Genomic DNA, 13272 nt, shown 5'->3' on the forward strand with positions numbered 1-13272 from the left:
TCGTGTATAGCGAAATCTCAGAGTTCCTCAACTGCCCGGAGATCGTTATGAAAAAGATTGCACCTGAAGCTATTACAGACTAGCACTGCAGAAGTGAAGTTACGATGAATACATTGTGACAATAAACTGACGCCTGATAGGACGTTTGTTGTTTGACCAGTGGCAGTCAGCTTCTGCCGACGATAAAAACTGGCAGTATTTTTCTACAAGATGACACCTCTAGCACCTATATTCCTTCTCAGGAAAATTCTGTATGTAAGTAAAGCTGTGTAGTCATTTAGAATCACTCTACATTATTGCGACACTGAAAATCTTTTGAAGTGTGAAAAAACTGCTACGGTCGCAGGTTCGAATCCTCCATTGGCCATGGATGTGTGTGATGTCCTTAGGTTAATTAGGTTTAAGTCGTTCTAAGTTCTAGGTGACTGATGACCACAGATGTTAAGTTCCATAGTGCTCGGAGCCAGTTTTCAGAAGCACATTTCAAAAACGTAATCTCCTCTATTTTTTCTGCCTCCTGCACCATTATTGCAAAAAGTGTGGAAGAGATGTCCGGTGGAGTGTTATAATGTACGAGTGAGTAGCTGTCAGATTGAAATGCCCACTTTGCCCTTAAGGAGTTTGAGGATTCCACAGTGGAAAGAGTATTGCTTATGGAAGGCAGTAATCTAAGATTTTTTGGTACAGTTACAAAGCACCAACCTCTCAGAAACATCCTTGGTTACGACGGCAGTGACTTTTCAGGGTCTGCGAGTTGAGTATACTACATCCTTCACATGAACGCAATTAAACTCTTCTCCAAGTTAGGACTGATAAATATTCGCGCTGTTCTTATATTTCATTCGTGCTCTTATAAATCGAAAATAGCTTTCATAATTCCTTTCGCGATGTATGTCGTCGTAAAATTAAACTCTTTTACTTAAATTCGTAATTCTCTTAGGTTCATTCGGTTGAATTAAGTCCTCAGACTGATTCTGATTAGTATGCATGAAAATAGTTTAACTTTTCATCGTCACAGCAATATCAACTGTTAAAGTCGAAAGACACTAGCTACTTTCCGGTGATGGTTTAAGGCTGGCATAGATTTTACTGAATCGAAGATTAATCGTTTGCTTTTTCTGCAGTTATGCAGGTTTAGTCTATAACATACGAGGAATATTTGACCAGATTACCTGGATTTTACATTATTGTTACAGTTGTCGCAACGTTTAACAAAATCAAGTTGGATTTGTGAATGGACAAACTTTGCAGCTATGCGCTTGCGCTAAAACCTGTGTGTTATTGCCACCCATGACTGATGTATGTTTTTCCCTCGATCGTTTGCAGTCGGTTGTCACTGTCGACATAGTTTTTTATACTCCCAACTGTCACTGCTTATTACTGACGCTGTCATTCAGAAGGAAACGTGTGCTCTACTTTTGGCGTACAGTTAACTTCGGTGTAACAGGAATATTGTGTACACCAGAAGTAGTCAGAGCTTGCGTAAATTCCATAGCTGACATTGCCTTAAACGATATGTGCCCACTGTAGTAAAAGCAATATTTGGTTAATACCGGTAGTTTATACAGTAGCTCCTTCAGAAAATCTAGTCAGCTCGCTGACTCGTAAAAGTCAAACAAGTGTCAATGAAATCGGTGATTAAACTGTACGTTTGCAGTTTTTGCGTCATACATACGCTCTCCAGTATCCACATAAACACTGCAGAGTGTGACACTGCCTCTACGTCCTGCAGCACGCCTCTTGACATCTACAGTCACTCACTAGGAGTCAACATTCCCCTCCGCTCGCATCGTGCCATATTGGCGAATGTAAACAGGAATAACACGACAGGAGAGGCTCAGACATAGTGCTTCGGTATCGCCTGTGGCTACAAAACCCCGAAAATTTGTCTCACATGCTGAACACATGACACAAATTTCAAAGAATGAAAAAGTACCATTTAATCCAGAAACGAGATACACACGAATCAAATACATAAGCTGTATTCAGTAGTACACTGGTAAGGACATTATTAGACGTACCTTTTCTCTCCAGGACTCTAATTTTCTTATGTTTATTAAACGTCAGTTACAACTCTGAATTAGCAATACTTACACTGAAGTGACAAAAGTCGCCGTTGGGAATTAGCCGAGCGGTCTCAGGCTCTGCAGTCATGGCCTGTGCGGTTGGTCCCGCGGGAGGTTCGAGTTCTCCCTCGGGCATGGGTGTGTGTGTGTTTGTCCTTAGGATAATTTAGGTTAAGTAGTGTGTAAGCTCAACGTCCCCTGCAGAAATACTGGGCTATGCTGCTTCTGTAGCTCTCCATAAAAGCGAAAGTGTTGCTTGTTTGAGATTTTGTTAGTGAACTGACCTCTCAATTACGCTCCGTAATTATTCGATGGGAACCATGTTGGGCAATCTGGGTGGCCAAATCATTCACTAGAACTGTCCAGGAAGTTGTTGAATTCAGTTGCGTACAACTGTGGTCCGCTGACATAGCGCATTGCCATCCATAAAAATTCCACCGTTGTTTGGGGACATGACGTCCATGAATGGCTGCAAATGATCTTCAGATACTCAATGATTGGTTCAGTTGAAACAGAGAACGCAATGAATTCTGTGTAAACACAGCCTACACCATTATGGAGCCACCTCCAGTGCCTTGTTGACAACCTGGCTGCATGGCTTTTTGGGGTTTGTGACTCAATAGAATCCTACCATAGCTCTTACCAACTGACTATGTCACGGTTTTCCAATCGTGTAGGGTCCAACTCAAATTATCACGAGCTCAGGAGAGGCGCTGCTTGCTGTTAGCAAAGGCACTCGTGTCGGTTGTCTTTTGCCATAGTCCGTTAACGGTAAATTTCGCCGGACTCACCTAACACATGCGTTCATTGTACGTCCCTCATTAATATCTACTGTTATTCCACGCCGTTTTGCCTCTCTATTAACACCGACAACTCTATGCAAAACCTACTGCTCTCGTTAGTTAAGTGAAGACTGTCGGCCACTGCGTTGTTCGATGTGAGAGGCAGTGCTTGAAATCTGGTGTTCTCGGCATACTCCTGATAATGTAGGTCTCCGAATATAGAATTAACTAATGATTTCTGAAATAGAATGTCCCATCAATCTCTCTCCAACTACCATTCTGCCTTCAATGTCTGCTAGTTCCCATTGTGTGACCACAATCATGTCGGAAAGCTTTTCACGTGAAATGAAAGCTCCGCCAATGCACTCCCCTTTTACGTGTATACTTCCACTATTTATATATGTGCGTGGGTTTTGTTACCGGATTGTAATGTCAATATGGTTAATCCCATATGTCGCTTTTGACTTCAACGTGCGTTAGTAATAAAGCAATCACCTTAACAGGTACAAGGTACACTCCATCGTTGATTTATGATGCATGAACGCTGCACACAATGTTGATCTTTGCGTTGTGTGTAAACACAGGTAAATTGAAGGAGGGACACGGTGGACAACTGTGCAGCTCGAAAAAAAAAATTAAGCTGTACCCTAGCTATTTACATAACAAGCATCGCGTCGCTCGAAACGTTTACGGCAAGGCGCTTATGCCGTTTTCATGTTTTTCGTACACTGCAAAGAGTTCAGTATGACGGTAGATTCATCACGACTCCCTGCTCTCAGCACTGTTTCCGAATAGGTCGCAGCTGTACAACTGGCTGCTATATGTACTTAGTACAACGTGTGTTCCTCTCTGTCTCTCTCTCTCTCTCTCTCTCTCTCTCTGTGTGTGTGTGTGTGTGTGTGTGTGTGTGTGCGGTCTCTGTCGACGCGTGAGGACCATAGCAGGCGTACAGATGGCGCCGGGTCCCCAAGATTTTACGCTAATTCGTTTGTTTGCTCGGTGTATAGTGTGTAGCGTGGTTCGTTCACATAATCGAGCTCACTAGATACACGCCTACCACATAGAGGTGACTTCCAGGGCAGGGTGGGGTAGATCACAATTTTCAAAAGCGGAACGTAAGAAATAAAGTGTTGTTTAACATGATGGACAAATTCCCAAATAAAAGGGCTTGTGCGTTAATAATACAGTATTTCGACTAAAACGTGTTATTCTGCATAAGGATGTTTCTCTTTATGTCATGTATATTGTAGTGTTCTCATTCCTTATTTCATTTGAGTATTTCGGCGTCCAGTTTGTGAATTACAATTTTTGTGCCTCGTAGTTTCAACGACGAATCCATTCTGATAATGCACATTTTTGCTATCTCTCTCTCTCTCTCTCTCTCTCTCTCTCTCTCTCTCACACACACACACACACACACACACACACACAATACTTAGATGCAAAACATTCTGTATGTTTGTGTGTGAGTGTGTGCGTGAGTTTGTAAAAAGGCAAAGCGTGTATTATCAGTACGAATTTGTCTTGGATACGACGAGGCAGTTCAGTCGCCTTGACCATGCAACGCCTAGCATGCTACTGTTCCTGCAACACATCCATATGACGATCAGCAAGCAGTGGCTTCAAAACTAGTTAATGGAGTAGTAAATCAAATCATTACACGAAAACGTGACTAGGTAGCATATTATACTCACGTTAATCGCCAGATGATAGCACATTATATGTAAATGGGAGGAAAATCACTGTTTTCAGCTGCAGCGCAACATTAAACGGACTCAGCGGCGTCGAGCGATAAAATGTACCGAACTGGGATTCGAATCCGGGATTTCCTGCTTACTCGGCAGGTGCGTTAACCACTGCACCATTCGGGACACAGCGTTGTCCCAACTGCTCGGACTACCTCGGCACACCTCACGGCCGATCCACGTTCCCACCATGTGCCACCTATCGCAGTTCTGAGCTCCATCGCAAGAAGCGTGAATCGAACTAGTGAAATTTGGGTAGTAGGGACTCTGACGACCTTTCCATTGTTGCGGTATATGACGTCGTTAATCCGCCTTACATGCCACGTGAACTTCAGAGCTCTGGTCTTCATTTTGCATGTATCGACACCTTGCGATCTCAAGCGTCGACGGACACGAGGGTGAAGTAGCGGTGCACCAGGCTTTTGCACGATTACAGAGGAAGCCGAAATTCAAGCTTTGGTGTCGCGCTGGAAAACAGTTACGGAGTTTCGGACAAGTGATCCTGTAATTCTGTTGTGCAGTATATTAATTCCGATACAACACACATCAAACTGAAACAGCTCAATTTGCCAAGGAACATAGTCTTCCGGATCGTCATTCACTGCAAGAGGTGTCAACGAGTCGCCTGTGGGGCAGAGAAGTATCGTCGAAACGCTCACTGCTTTCCGTGCTGTATGTGAATGATATTTCATCTGTGGTTTCCTCTACTAGTTGCCACTGATTTACTCACAGCATCCAATTGCCTCTAAGAGCCAGTCCTAACAACATTGCTCCTACCGTATTAGGTATGGATGATCATCGTTTGTTCACTTTCACGATGGAACAAAATATGGTTCTCGAACTATAGCCCTAAATAATCAAAGGTCACCCATATATCACACTGAACCTGGACACCGGGTATTCTCTTGAAACACTTCTTCCAGTTTTCCTATCAGTAATCAATAAATTTTCTGGGCGCAATATTGGAGGAGTATCTACGTCTGGAAGAACAACACGTTGCTGCCTGCAGGAAATATCTCACTGTCTACATGCCATCCAAATATTTATAAAAATATTTCTACCTTAAATTAAATACAAAAGTTTACAATCGTTATTCCTGCCAAAACTTTGCTTCTCTGATCTAATTCAACATGGCATTAATAATGAAAACTACAACCGGCTCCAGGCTAACGTGATCAAACAGTCGAATGTGATTCTGACTCAGGCATCACCTCTCACCACGGACAACGCAGCTGCAGACGGCCCTCACTTACCTACCGAGAGCAGCAGGCTTTGCCCAGAGTTGTCAGTGCTAACAGACAAGTAACACTGCTTGAAATGACAGCAGAATTCGTTGGGACATCATCATCATCATCATCATCACTTAAGACTGATTATGCCTTTCAGCGTTCAGTCTGGAGTATAGTCTCCTTTATAAAATTCCTCCACGATCCCCTATTCCGTGCTAACATTGGTGCCTCTTCTGATGTTAAGCCTATCACTTCAAAATCATTCTTAACCGAATCCAGGTACCTTCTCCTCGGTCTGCCCCGACTCCTCCTACCTTCTACTGCTGAACCCATGAGTCTCTTGGGTAACCTTGCTTCCCCCATGCGTGCAACATGACCCCACCATCTAAGCCTGTTCGCCCTGACTGCTACATCTATAGAGTTCATTCCCAGTTTTTCTTTCGTTAGGACAGTGAGGCGAAATTTGACCTTAATGGGCTATGGTAGCAGACGACCGACGCAAGTGCCGACATCAAGAAATCGCCTGCAGAACTTCTCCTGGCCTCGTGACCATATTGGCTGGACCCTAGGCGACTGGAAAACCGTTGCTTGATCAGACGGGTTCCGATTTCAGCTGGTAAGAGCTGATGGTAGGGGTCGAGTGTGGTGCAGACACCACGAAACCATGGATCAAAGTTGTCAACAAGGCACTGTGAAAGCTGGTAGTGGCCCCATAATGGTGTGGTCCAACTGAACCATTCATTGATTGGGAATGGTTGTGTTCGGCTGCTTGGAGACCATCCACAGCAACTCATGGACTTCATGTTCCCAAACAACGATGCGCCATGTTACCGGGCCACAGCTACTCGCAATTGGTTTGGGGAACATTCTGGATGATTCGAGCGAATGATTTGGAGAGACAGATCGCCCGACATAGACCCCATCGAACACTTATGGATATTAATCAATTTTAATCAAGAGGTGAATTCGTGCACAAGATCCTCCACCGTCAACACTTTCGCAATAGCACGCCTATAGAGGCAGCATTGCTCAGTATTTCTGTGTGGGCTTCCAACGAGTTTTTGAGTTGATGCCACGTCGAGCTCGTGCACTGCGCTGGGAAAGAGAAGGTCCGACCCGACACTGAGCAGCCCTCGACTTTCAGCACCTCAGGGTATTCAGTTTTCGCGATAATAACTGTACATTTGTCCTTCTTCTTCGAAAAATCCAATACGAGGTGTATCACCTAACTAATAGGTTAGCATCGTTCCTGTTTTCTGAGTTTTCTTCCTGATGAATTATAGTTGTTCGTAGATGCGCTTTATCGACAGTGGACAAATTCCGTATCTAAAGCAAACGATGCGCTTACCAAGCTAGAGTTGCTTGACGCAATAAAACGAACTTTGAAAATTTTAGGTATGACTCCTTCCTGCAATTAAGGATTTTTCTGTATTTCAGCAAATAGGTAACTGCACGCCGAAGCAGCAGTCGTGGGATGAAGATAGATATGAATAGATTGAGAAAGTTCTTGATTTAAATTAATCGAGTGAAAATATCTTTCACACAAAATTTTTTTCTCAAGACATCAAATACAACAGATGTTCCTATTGCCTCATAGGTAGATTATAAATCTAGTCAATCTGTTTTCCTCTAATACATATATATTTGAATTATTGCAGTTTAGTATGAGCTTTGCCCTTACGTTATGGCCGTGTAACCACTATGACAGAAGTGCTCATGCACTGTACACATGGTGAGTGGGTCATGTGCAGGTTGTACAAATCAATCAAGAGAGTTTTCACGGTTAGCTGTTGAACTCTGTGTGCTGTAGGGGCCATGGACACAATCAAAAATCATGACATAAGTTAATGGTTTCCTTAGCCTTCACACAACGAAAATTGTGATAGAACGCTATTGACGACAACTGAAGCAATATGAGCCAATGTATGCTGACGTACTTAAGTAATCAGTGACTATCGTAACCTGATGAGTCTATCAGTATCAGATGTTTAACGATCACCGTGAATGACACGGAGAGGTCGTGTGAGGCAGCAATGTCAGCACCTGACAGAGTTTGAAAAGAGCATCGTCGTGAATCTCCGTTTGGCCGTCTGGTTGAATAGTAGTGCTTGAGATTTAGTGGTCAAGAATATCCTGCGTCATCGTGTTACCTGTCATCCTACTGTACAGTAGTGCAATTTTTGAATACGATAATGCTCGTCCACATGTTCCTCTATAAATTGCGTCTATGATGTTGATATACTCCTATCTCCAGCAAGATCTTAAGATCTGTCCTCGATAGAACATGTGCTGGGCCAGTTCCGACATCAATTCTGCCCCACTGCCAGTATCGAGGATAGAGGATATCAACGACCAACTGCAACTATTATAAGCCAGCTTGCCTCTTAACAGAGTCTGCGGATGCATCGAAGCCAGAGTCCATGCAGTGTCATCCTGACGAGTTGGCTCATGCTGCCTAGTTCATTGCAAATTTAAGTAGATATTACATTCACACACACGCTCTCGTCCTGTGTAGCTTCACCTCGTTTCCAGCTCCCGATCTGGGTGCTTCGTGTTTTTTGGCGGGCTGTTTATTTATGTTAGTGTGATGGTGCTTTACACTGTTTGTCATCTTCAGAATTAAAAAAAAAAAAAAGATAAATCTTGGTTACTTTTCTGTGAAAGATGAACTTCATCACACCAAAAACAGCCAACATGCATGCACGGCAAAGGTTAAGGGCATTTTAAACGTTAACTGCCATGTAAATTAAGAGCGCACTGTACCTCCTACAGATACACATTCCTGAAGTGTTGACATCCCAGCGAATGTCTTGCTTAAGTATGTACTGATGAGGCTGTGACACTGGAATGTACACTGGTGAAGTGACAGCGCTACAGACAAATTATTAGACTGATTTTATTAGTAAATTATAAAAGTAGTCAAAACGACGGACTTTTTTTTTCAGCCAGCAGAAGACAGATAAATAAAATTACAAATGCGAGGATCGTTCTTTATGTAATGCCTTACAATTGTTTTCTCAGAACATATTAGTTTTTGAGAGTTAGTATGTGGTGATACTATCAATCGACATTTGTTTTATGTATGGTATTTCTCTGTTGCTTTAGACCGGTGCTGTATATAAGGTATGTATTTCCTGTTCGTAAAGCTTTTGTACCATGCTCGTAGACTTAATTATCAAATGGTTCAAATGGCTCTGAGCACTTTGCGACTTAACTTCTGACGTCATGAGTAGCCTAGAACTTAGAACTAATTAAACCTAACTAACTTAAGGACATTAAACACATCCATGGTCGAGGCAGGGTTCGAACCTGCGACCGGAGCGGTCACTCGGCTCCAGACTGTAGCGCCTAGAACCGCACGGCCACTCCGGCCGGCCCTTAATTATCGCTGCATGAATTACGCTCTCATTGTCTTCAAAGCACATAGCACGTAGAGTAGAGAAGCCGTGTCTTTCCGTTACCGGCTAAAATTGTTGCACTCAGGTTTGTTCACCTGACCTCAAACTCTCCAACAGATGAAATGGTTTTTCTTTCAGTGTTGCGGACTGTCGTGAGCGTTAGTGGAGACTGTCTTGAGCAAACATTTTAAACAGCCAAGAGTGTCAGTCACGGTACATGCGCCTCCAATACTCACCGACAGCTGTAGAGTCAGCTGTCGAGATGTGATGCTCCGGTCGGCAGCAATTCGCCACTTGGGGAGCGCCGTCTCGGTGGCTCTGACGGGCCGTGCCGAACGTGGCCGGTCACCGAGCTCTGCTTCTTCACTGCCTGCTGCCTTAACTCCTTTTACTCGTCACACAGCAGTGCTGTCAGCTGCATCAGTACCGTACACTCTACACAAACGTGTATCTACGTTCACTGTCATTTGTTTTTACACATCTTATAATATAATTCGATATGGGTGTCTCACGTATACGTCTTTTTGCAGCTTCACTTCGGCTGTGCCATTTGTGGAAACTTTTCGAATCCGCGCACACTTACATAAGGAACATTAAATTTGAATCGCATATTAGGAAGATTTCGTATATACTCTGATGAGACACAACGTTATGACCACCTGCTTCATAGCCTTTTTGTCCGTCTTTGGAACAAAATAATCACTGATTCTGCGCATCAGGGATTTGACAGATTGTTGGCAGGTTCATATAGGCATCTATGCACATGTCATGTAATTCGGGTAAATATCGTGGTGGTGATTTGCTTATGCTGTGATGGCGCCCGATAGCGACTCAGATGTGTTCCATAGGATCTAGATCAGGCGAATTTGGTCACACGAAAATTCAACGTGAGGTCACTATAATGCTCCTCAAACAACTGTAAGACGGTTCTGGCTCTGAGACACGGTCTATTATATTGCTGAAAGAAGACATCGCCGTCGGGGAAGACATCAAGCATGAATGATTGCAGATGGTTCGCAGCTGTCAGCATTTCGTCGATTACTACCACAGGCCCCATCCAAGCGCAGGAGAATGTCTACACTGCATAATACAGCTCTCACCAGCCTGCTACCCTGCCATGCATCACTTTTCGAGCCGCCGTTCGTCAGTGTTTGTGGACACAGGCAACAGATTTCGGTCTAAAGGTCTTCAGATCGGCCGCGCGGGATTAGCCAAGCGGTCTAAGGAGCTGCAGCCATGGCCTGTGCGACTGGTCCCGGCGGAGGTTCGAGTCCTCCCTCGGGCATGGGTGTATGTGTTTGTCCTTAGGATAATTTAGGCTAAGTAGTGTGTAAGCATAGGGACTGATGATCTTAGCAGTTAAGTCCCATACGATTTCACACACATTTGAACATTTGTGGTCTTCAGACCATGTTATTCCATGACAGCAGACTGTGTCGATGAATGGAGCAGGTGTCCAGTGTCCACGACACCTGCTCCGTTCACCACTACCACCTGCAGTCATCATGTAATAAGGTTTGAAGATCGTCAGATTTTTAGAATGTTTTAAATTATAATGTGGAAGTTTTTACAGAACGACCCTCATATACACACAACAACAACCAAAAGAAAAAAAGTTTTGCGTCACCCCAGTTGCCCGAACTCGTTAAGATAGACATTGACTCTGGATACTGAATCACAGACACAGTCCCTTTGACTTTTCAGAGATGTCACTAAACCCACCCAAAGATGTAAAGAACCATGCATGAACTGCGCCTATTAGACGGAGGGGTTCAACAGCAGATCAATTCTAGTCATTCTACCAGGGAGGAGGTACACGGCTCGTGTTGTCAGTAGTTCAAAAATGCCTAGACTGTTAATACCGCGGTTGGATCGCTTCAGCATTGTTACTTTGTGCCAGGAAGGGCTCTCAACAAGGGAAGCGTCCAGGCGTCTCGGAGTGAAAGAAAGCAATGTTGTTCGGACATGGAGGAGATACAGAGAGGCAGGAACTGTCGATGACATGCCTCTCTCAGGCCGCCCGTGGGCTACTACTGCAGTGGGTGACCGCTACCTACGGATTACGGCTCAGAGGATCCCTGACAGCAACGCCACCATGTTGAATAATGCTTTTCGTGTAGTCACAGCACATCGTGTAACGACTCAAACTTTCCGCAATACGCTGCATGATGCACAACTTTACTCCCGGCGCCCATCTTTGCAACCACGATGCAGTGCTGTATAGATGGGACCAACAGCATGCCGAATGGACCGCTCAGGATTGGCACCACGTTCTCTTCACCGATGAGTGTGGCATATACCTTCAAACAGACAATCGTTGGAGACGTGTTTGGAGGTAACCCGGTCAGGCTGTATGCTTTAGACTCATTGTCCAGGGAGTGCAGCAAGGTGGAGGTCCCCTGCTGTTTTGGGGTGGCACTATGTGGGGCCGACGTACGCCGCTGCTGGTCGTGGAAGGCGCCGTAACGGCTGTGCGATACGTGAATACCATCCTCCGACCGATAGTGCAACCATATCGACAGCATATTGGCGAGGCATTCGTCTTGATGGACAATTCGCGCCCCATCGTGCACATCTTCTGAATGACTTCATTCAGGACAACGACATCTCTCGACTAAAGTGGCTACCATGATCTCCAGATATGAACCCTATCGAACATGCCTCGGATAGTTTGAGAAGGGCTATTTATAGACGATGTGACCCACCAACCACTGTGAGGGATCGAAGCCGAATCGCCGTTGAGGAGAGGGACAATCTTGACCAACAGTGCCATGATGAACTTGTGGATAGTATGCCACTACGAATGCAGGCATGCATCAAAGCTAGAGGGCGTACTACGGGGTATTGAAGGTACCGGTGTGTACAGCAATCTGGACCACCACTTCTGAAGGTCCCGCTGTATGGTGGAACAACATGCTATATGTCGTTTTCATGGGCAATAAAAAGGCCGGAAATGAAGTTTAAGTTGATCTCTATTCCAGTTTTATGTACACGATCCGGAACTCTCGGAAACGAGGTGATGCAAGACTTTTTTTGATGTTTGTAGCATGACATTTCTTTCCATTCAGAAATCTGGATACCAGATCCAGTAAGTAAAATGTAATCTAGCTTTTTGCCATACTTCCAAATGTAACTCCATCACGTGAAATTTATTTAATTTGTATCCCTTTTATCTCCACTACCGGAAACCCTGCTATTGAATTCCTTACTGCTCCACCCATCCCACGCTGGCAGGGCTCATTTCTTCCTGCCAGTGCCAGTTGTCTGAAGAAGCTGACACGCTTGGGCGCCTACCAGTGGGTGAGCAGCTTTCACGGCTGCCCTCTGCCCAACCCTACACTCGCTCATCGCATAACGCACCGGTACTCAAACACTTCTTCGGCTGTCGGCCAAGTCTCAGTCTCCCCTCTAGATCCTTCACACATAATCACCTGGCTCTTACAGTCCCCACAGAATGCTGTAAAACCAGCCTACTGGGTGCCTCAGGTTTATTAATAGCAGTCCAGTCGTGCTCCTTCATCTTCGCAAAGAATCGAATACACAGTTCTGTAGTATGATTAAAATTACTTGATAGTCGACACGTCACGCGGTGGTGCTGGTTTCCTCCAATCAGAGCACTCCACGTCACAGCAAAACCGTTAGAAGTTACCAAACTGCCACAACGACTGGTCTGTACTCTGCCATTTCCTTGTCCGACATTCTTTCTTGATGTGTTTGGATCTCTGAAAGTGCGTGTGGCACTTTTATTTCGTATTTCAGCATAATTTTCATACAGAGCACTAACTAAATACTACAGGATACTTGCACACACAATGCTATTCAGTGTCACTCACGAGGGGGACCCAAATGTCACGGGAATTGGGCTGCGGTGGGGTGGGTCCTGAGTCAGTGTGCGAAGTTGTGTCACTGTGAGTGAGTCGGTTTGCCCGTGAGAGATTTTTTAGTGAAACAATTGTTTCCAGAAAGTCGGGAGCAAAGTGCGACTGTCAAATGTTTCCTGTTGGGGAAATCAGCCACGTAAACTATTGTACAGCTTAAGAGTGCTTATGTTA

The 13272-nt window shown here is 44.5% G+C and overlaps 1 protein-coding gene across 1 annotated transcript in view; it reads left to right on the forward strand.

Moving 5' to 3' along the window:
- LOC126272749 (lachesin-like) overlaps nt 1-13272 on the forward strand; it is a 398134-nt gene that overhangs the window by 19695 nt on the left and 365167 nt on the right. The window lies entirely within an intron of this gene.

The sequence above is a fragment of the Schistocerca gregaria genome, chromosome 5 (genome assembly GCF_023897955.1).
Source record: "Schistocerca gregaria isolate iqSchGreg1 chromosome 5, iqSchGreg1.2, whole genome shotgun sequence".
Lineage (NCBI taxonomy): Eukaryota > Metazoa > Arthropoda > Insecta > Orthoptera > Acrididae > Schistocerca > Schistocerca gregaria.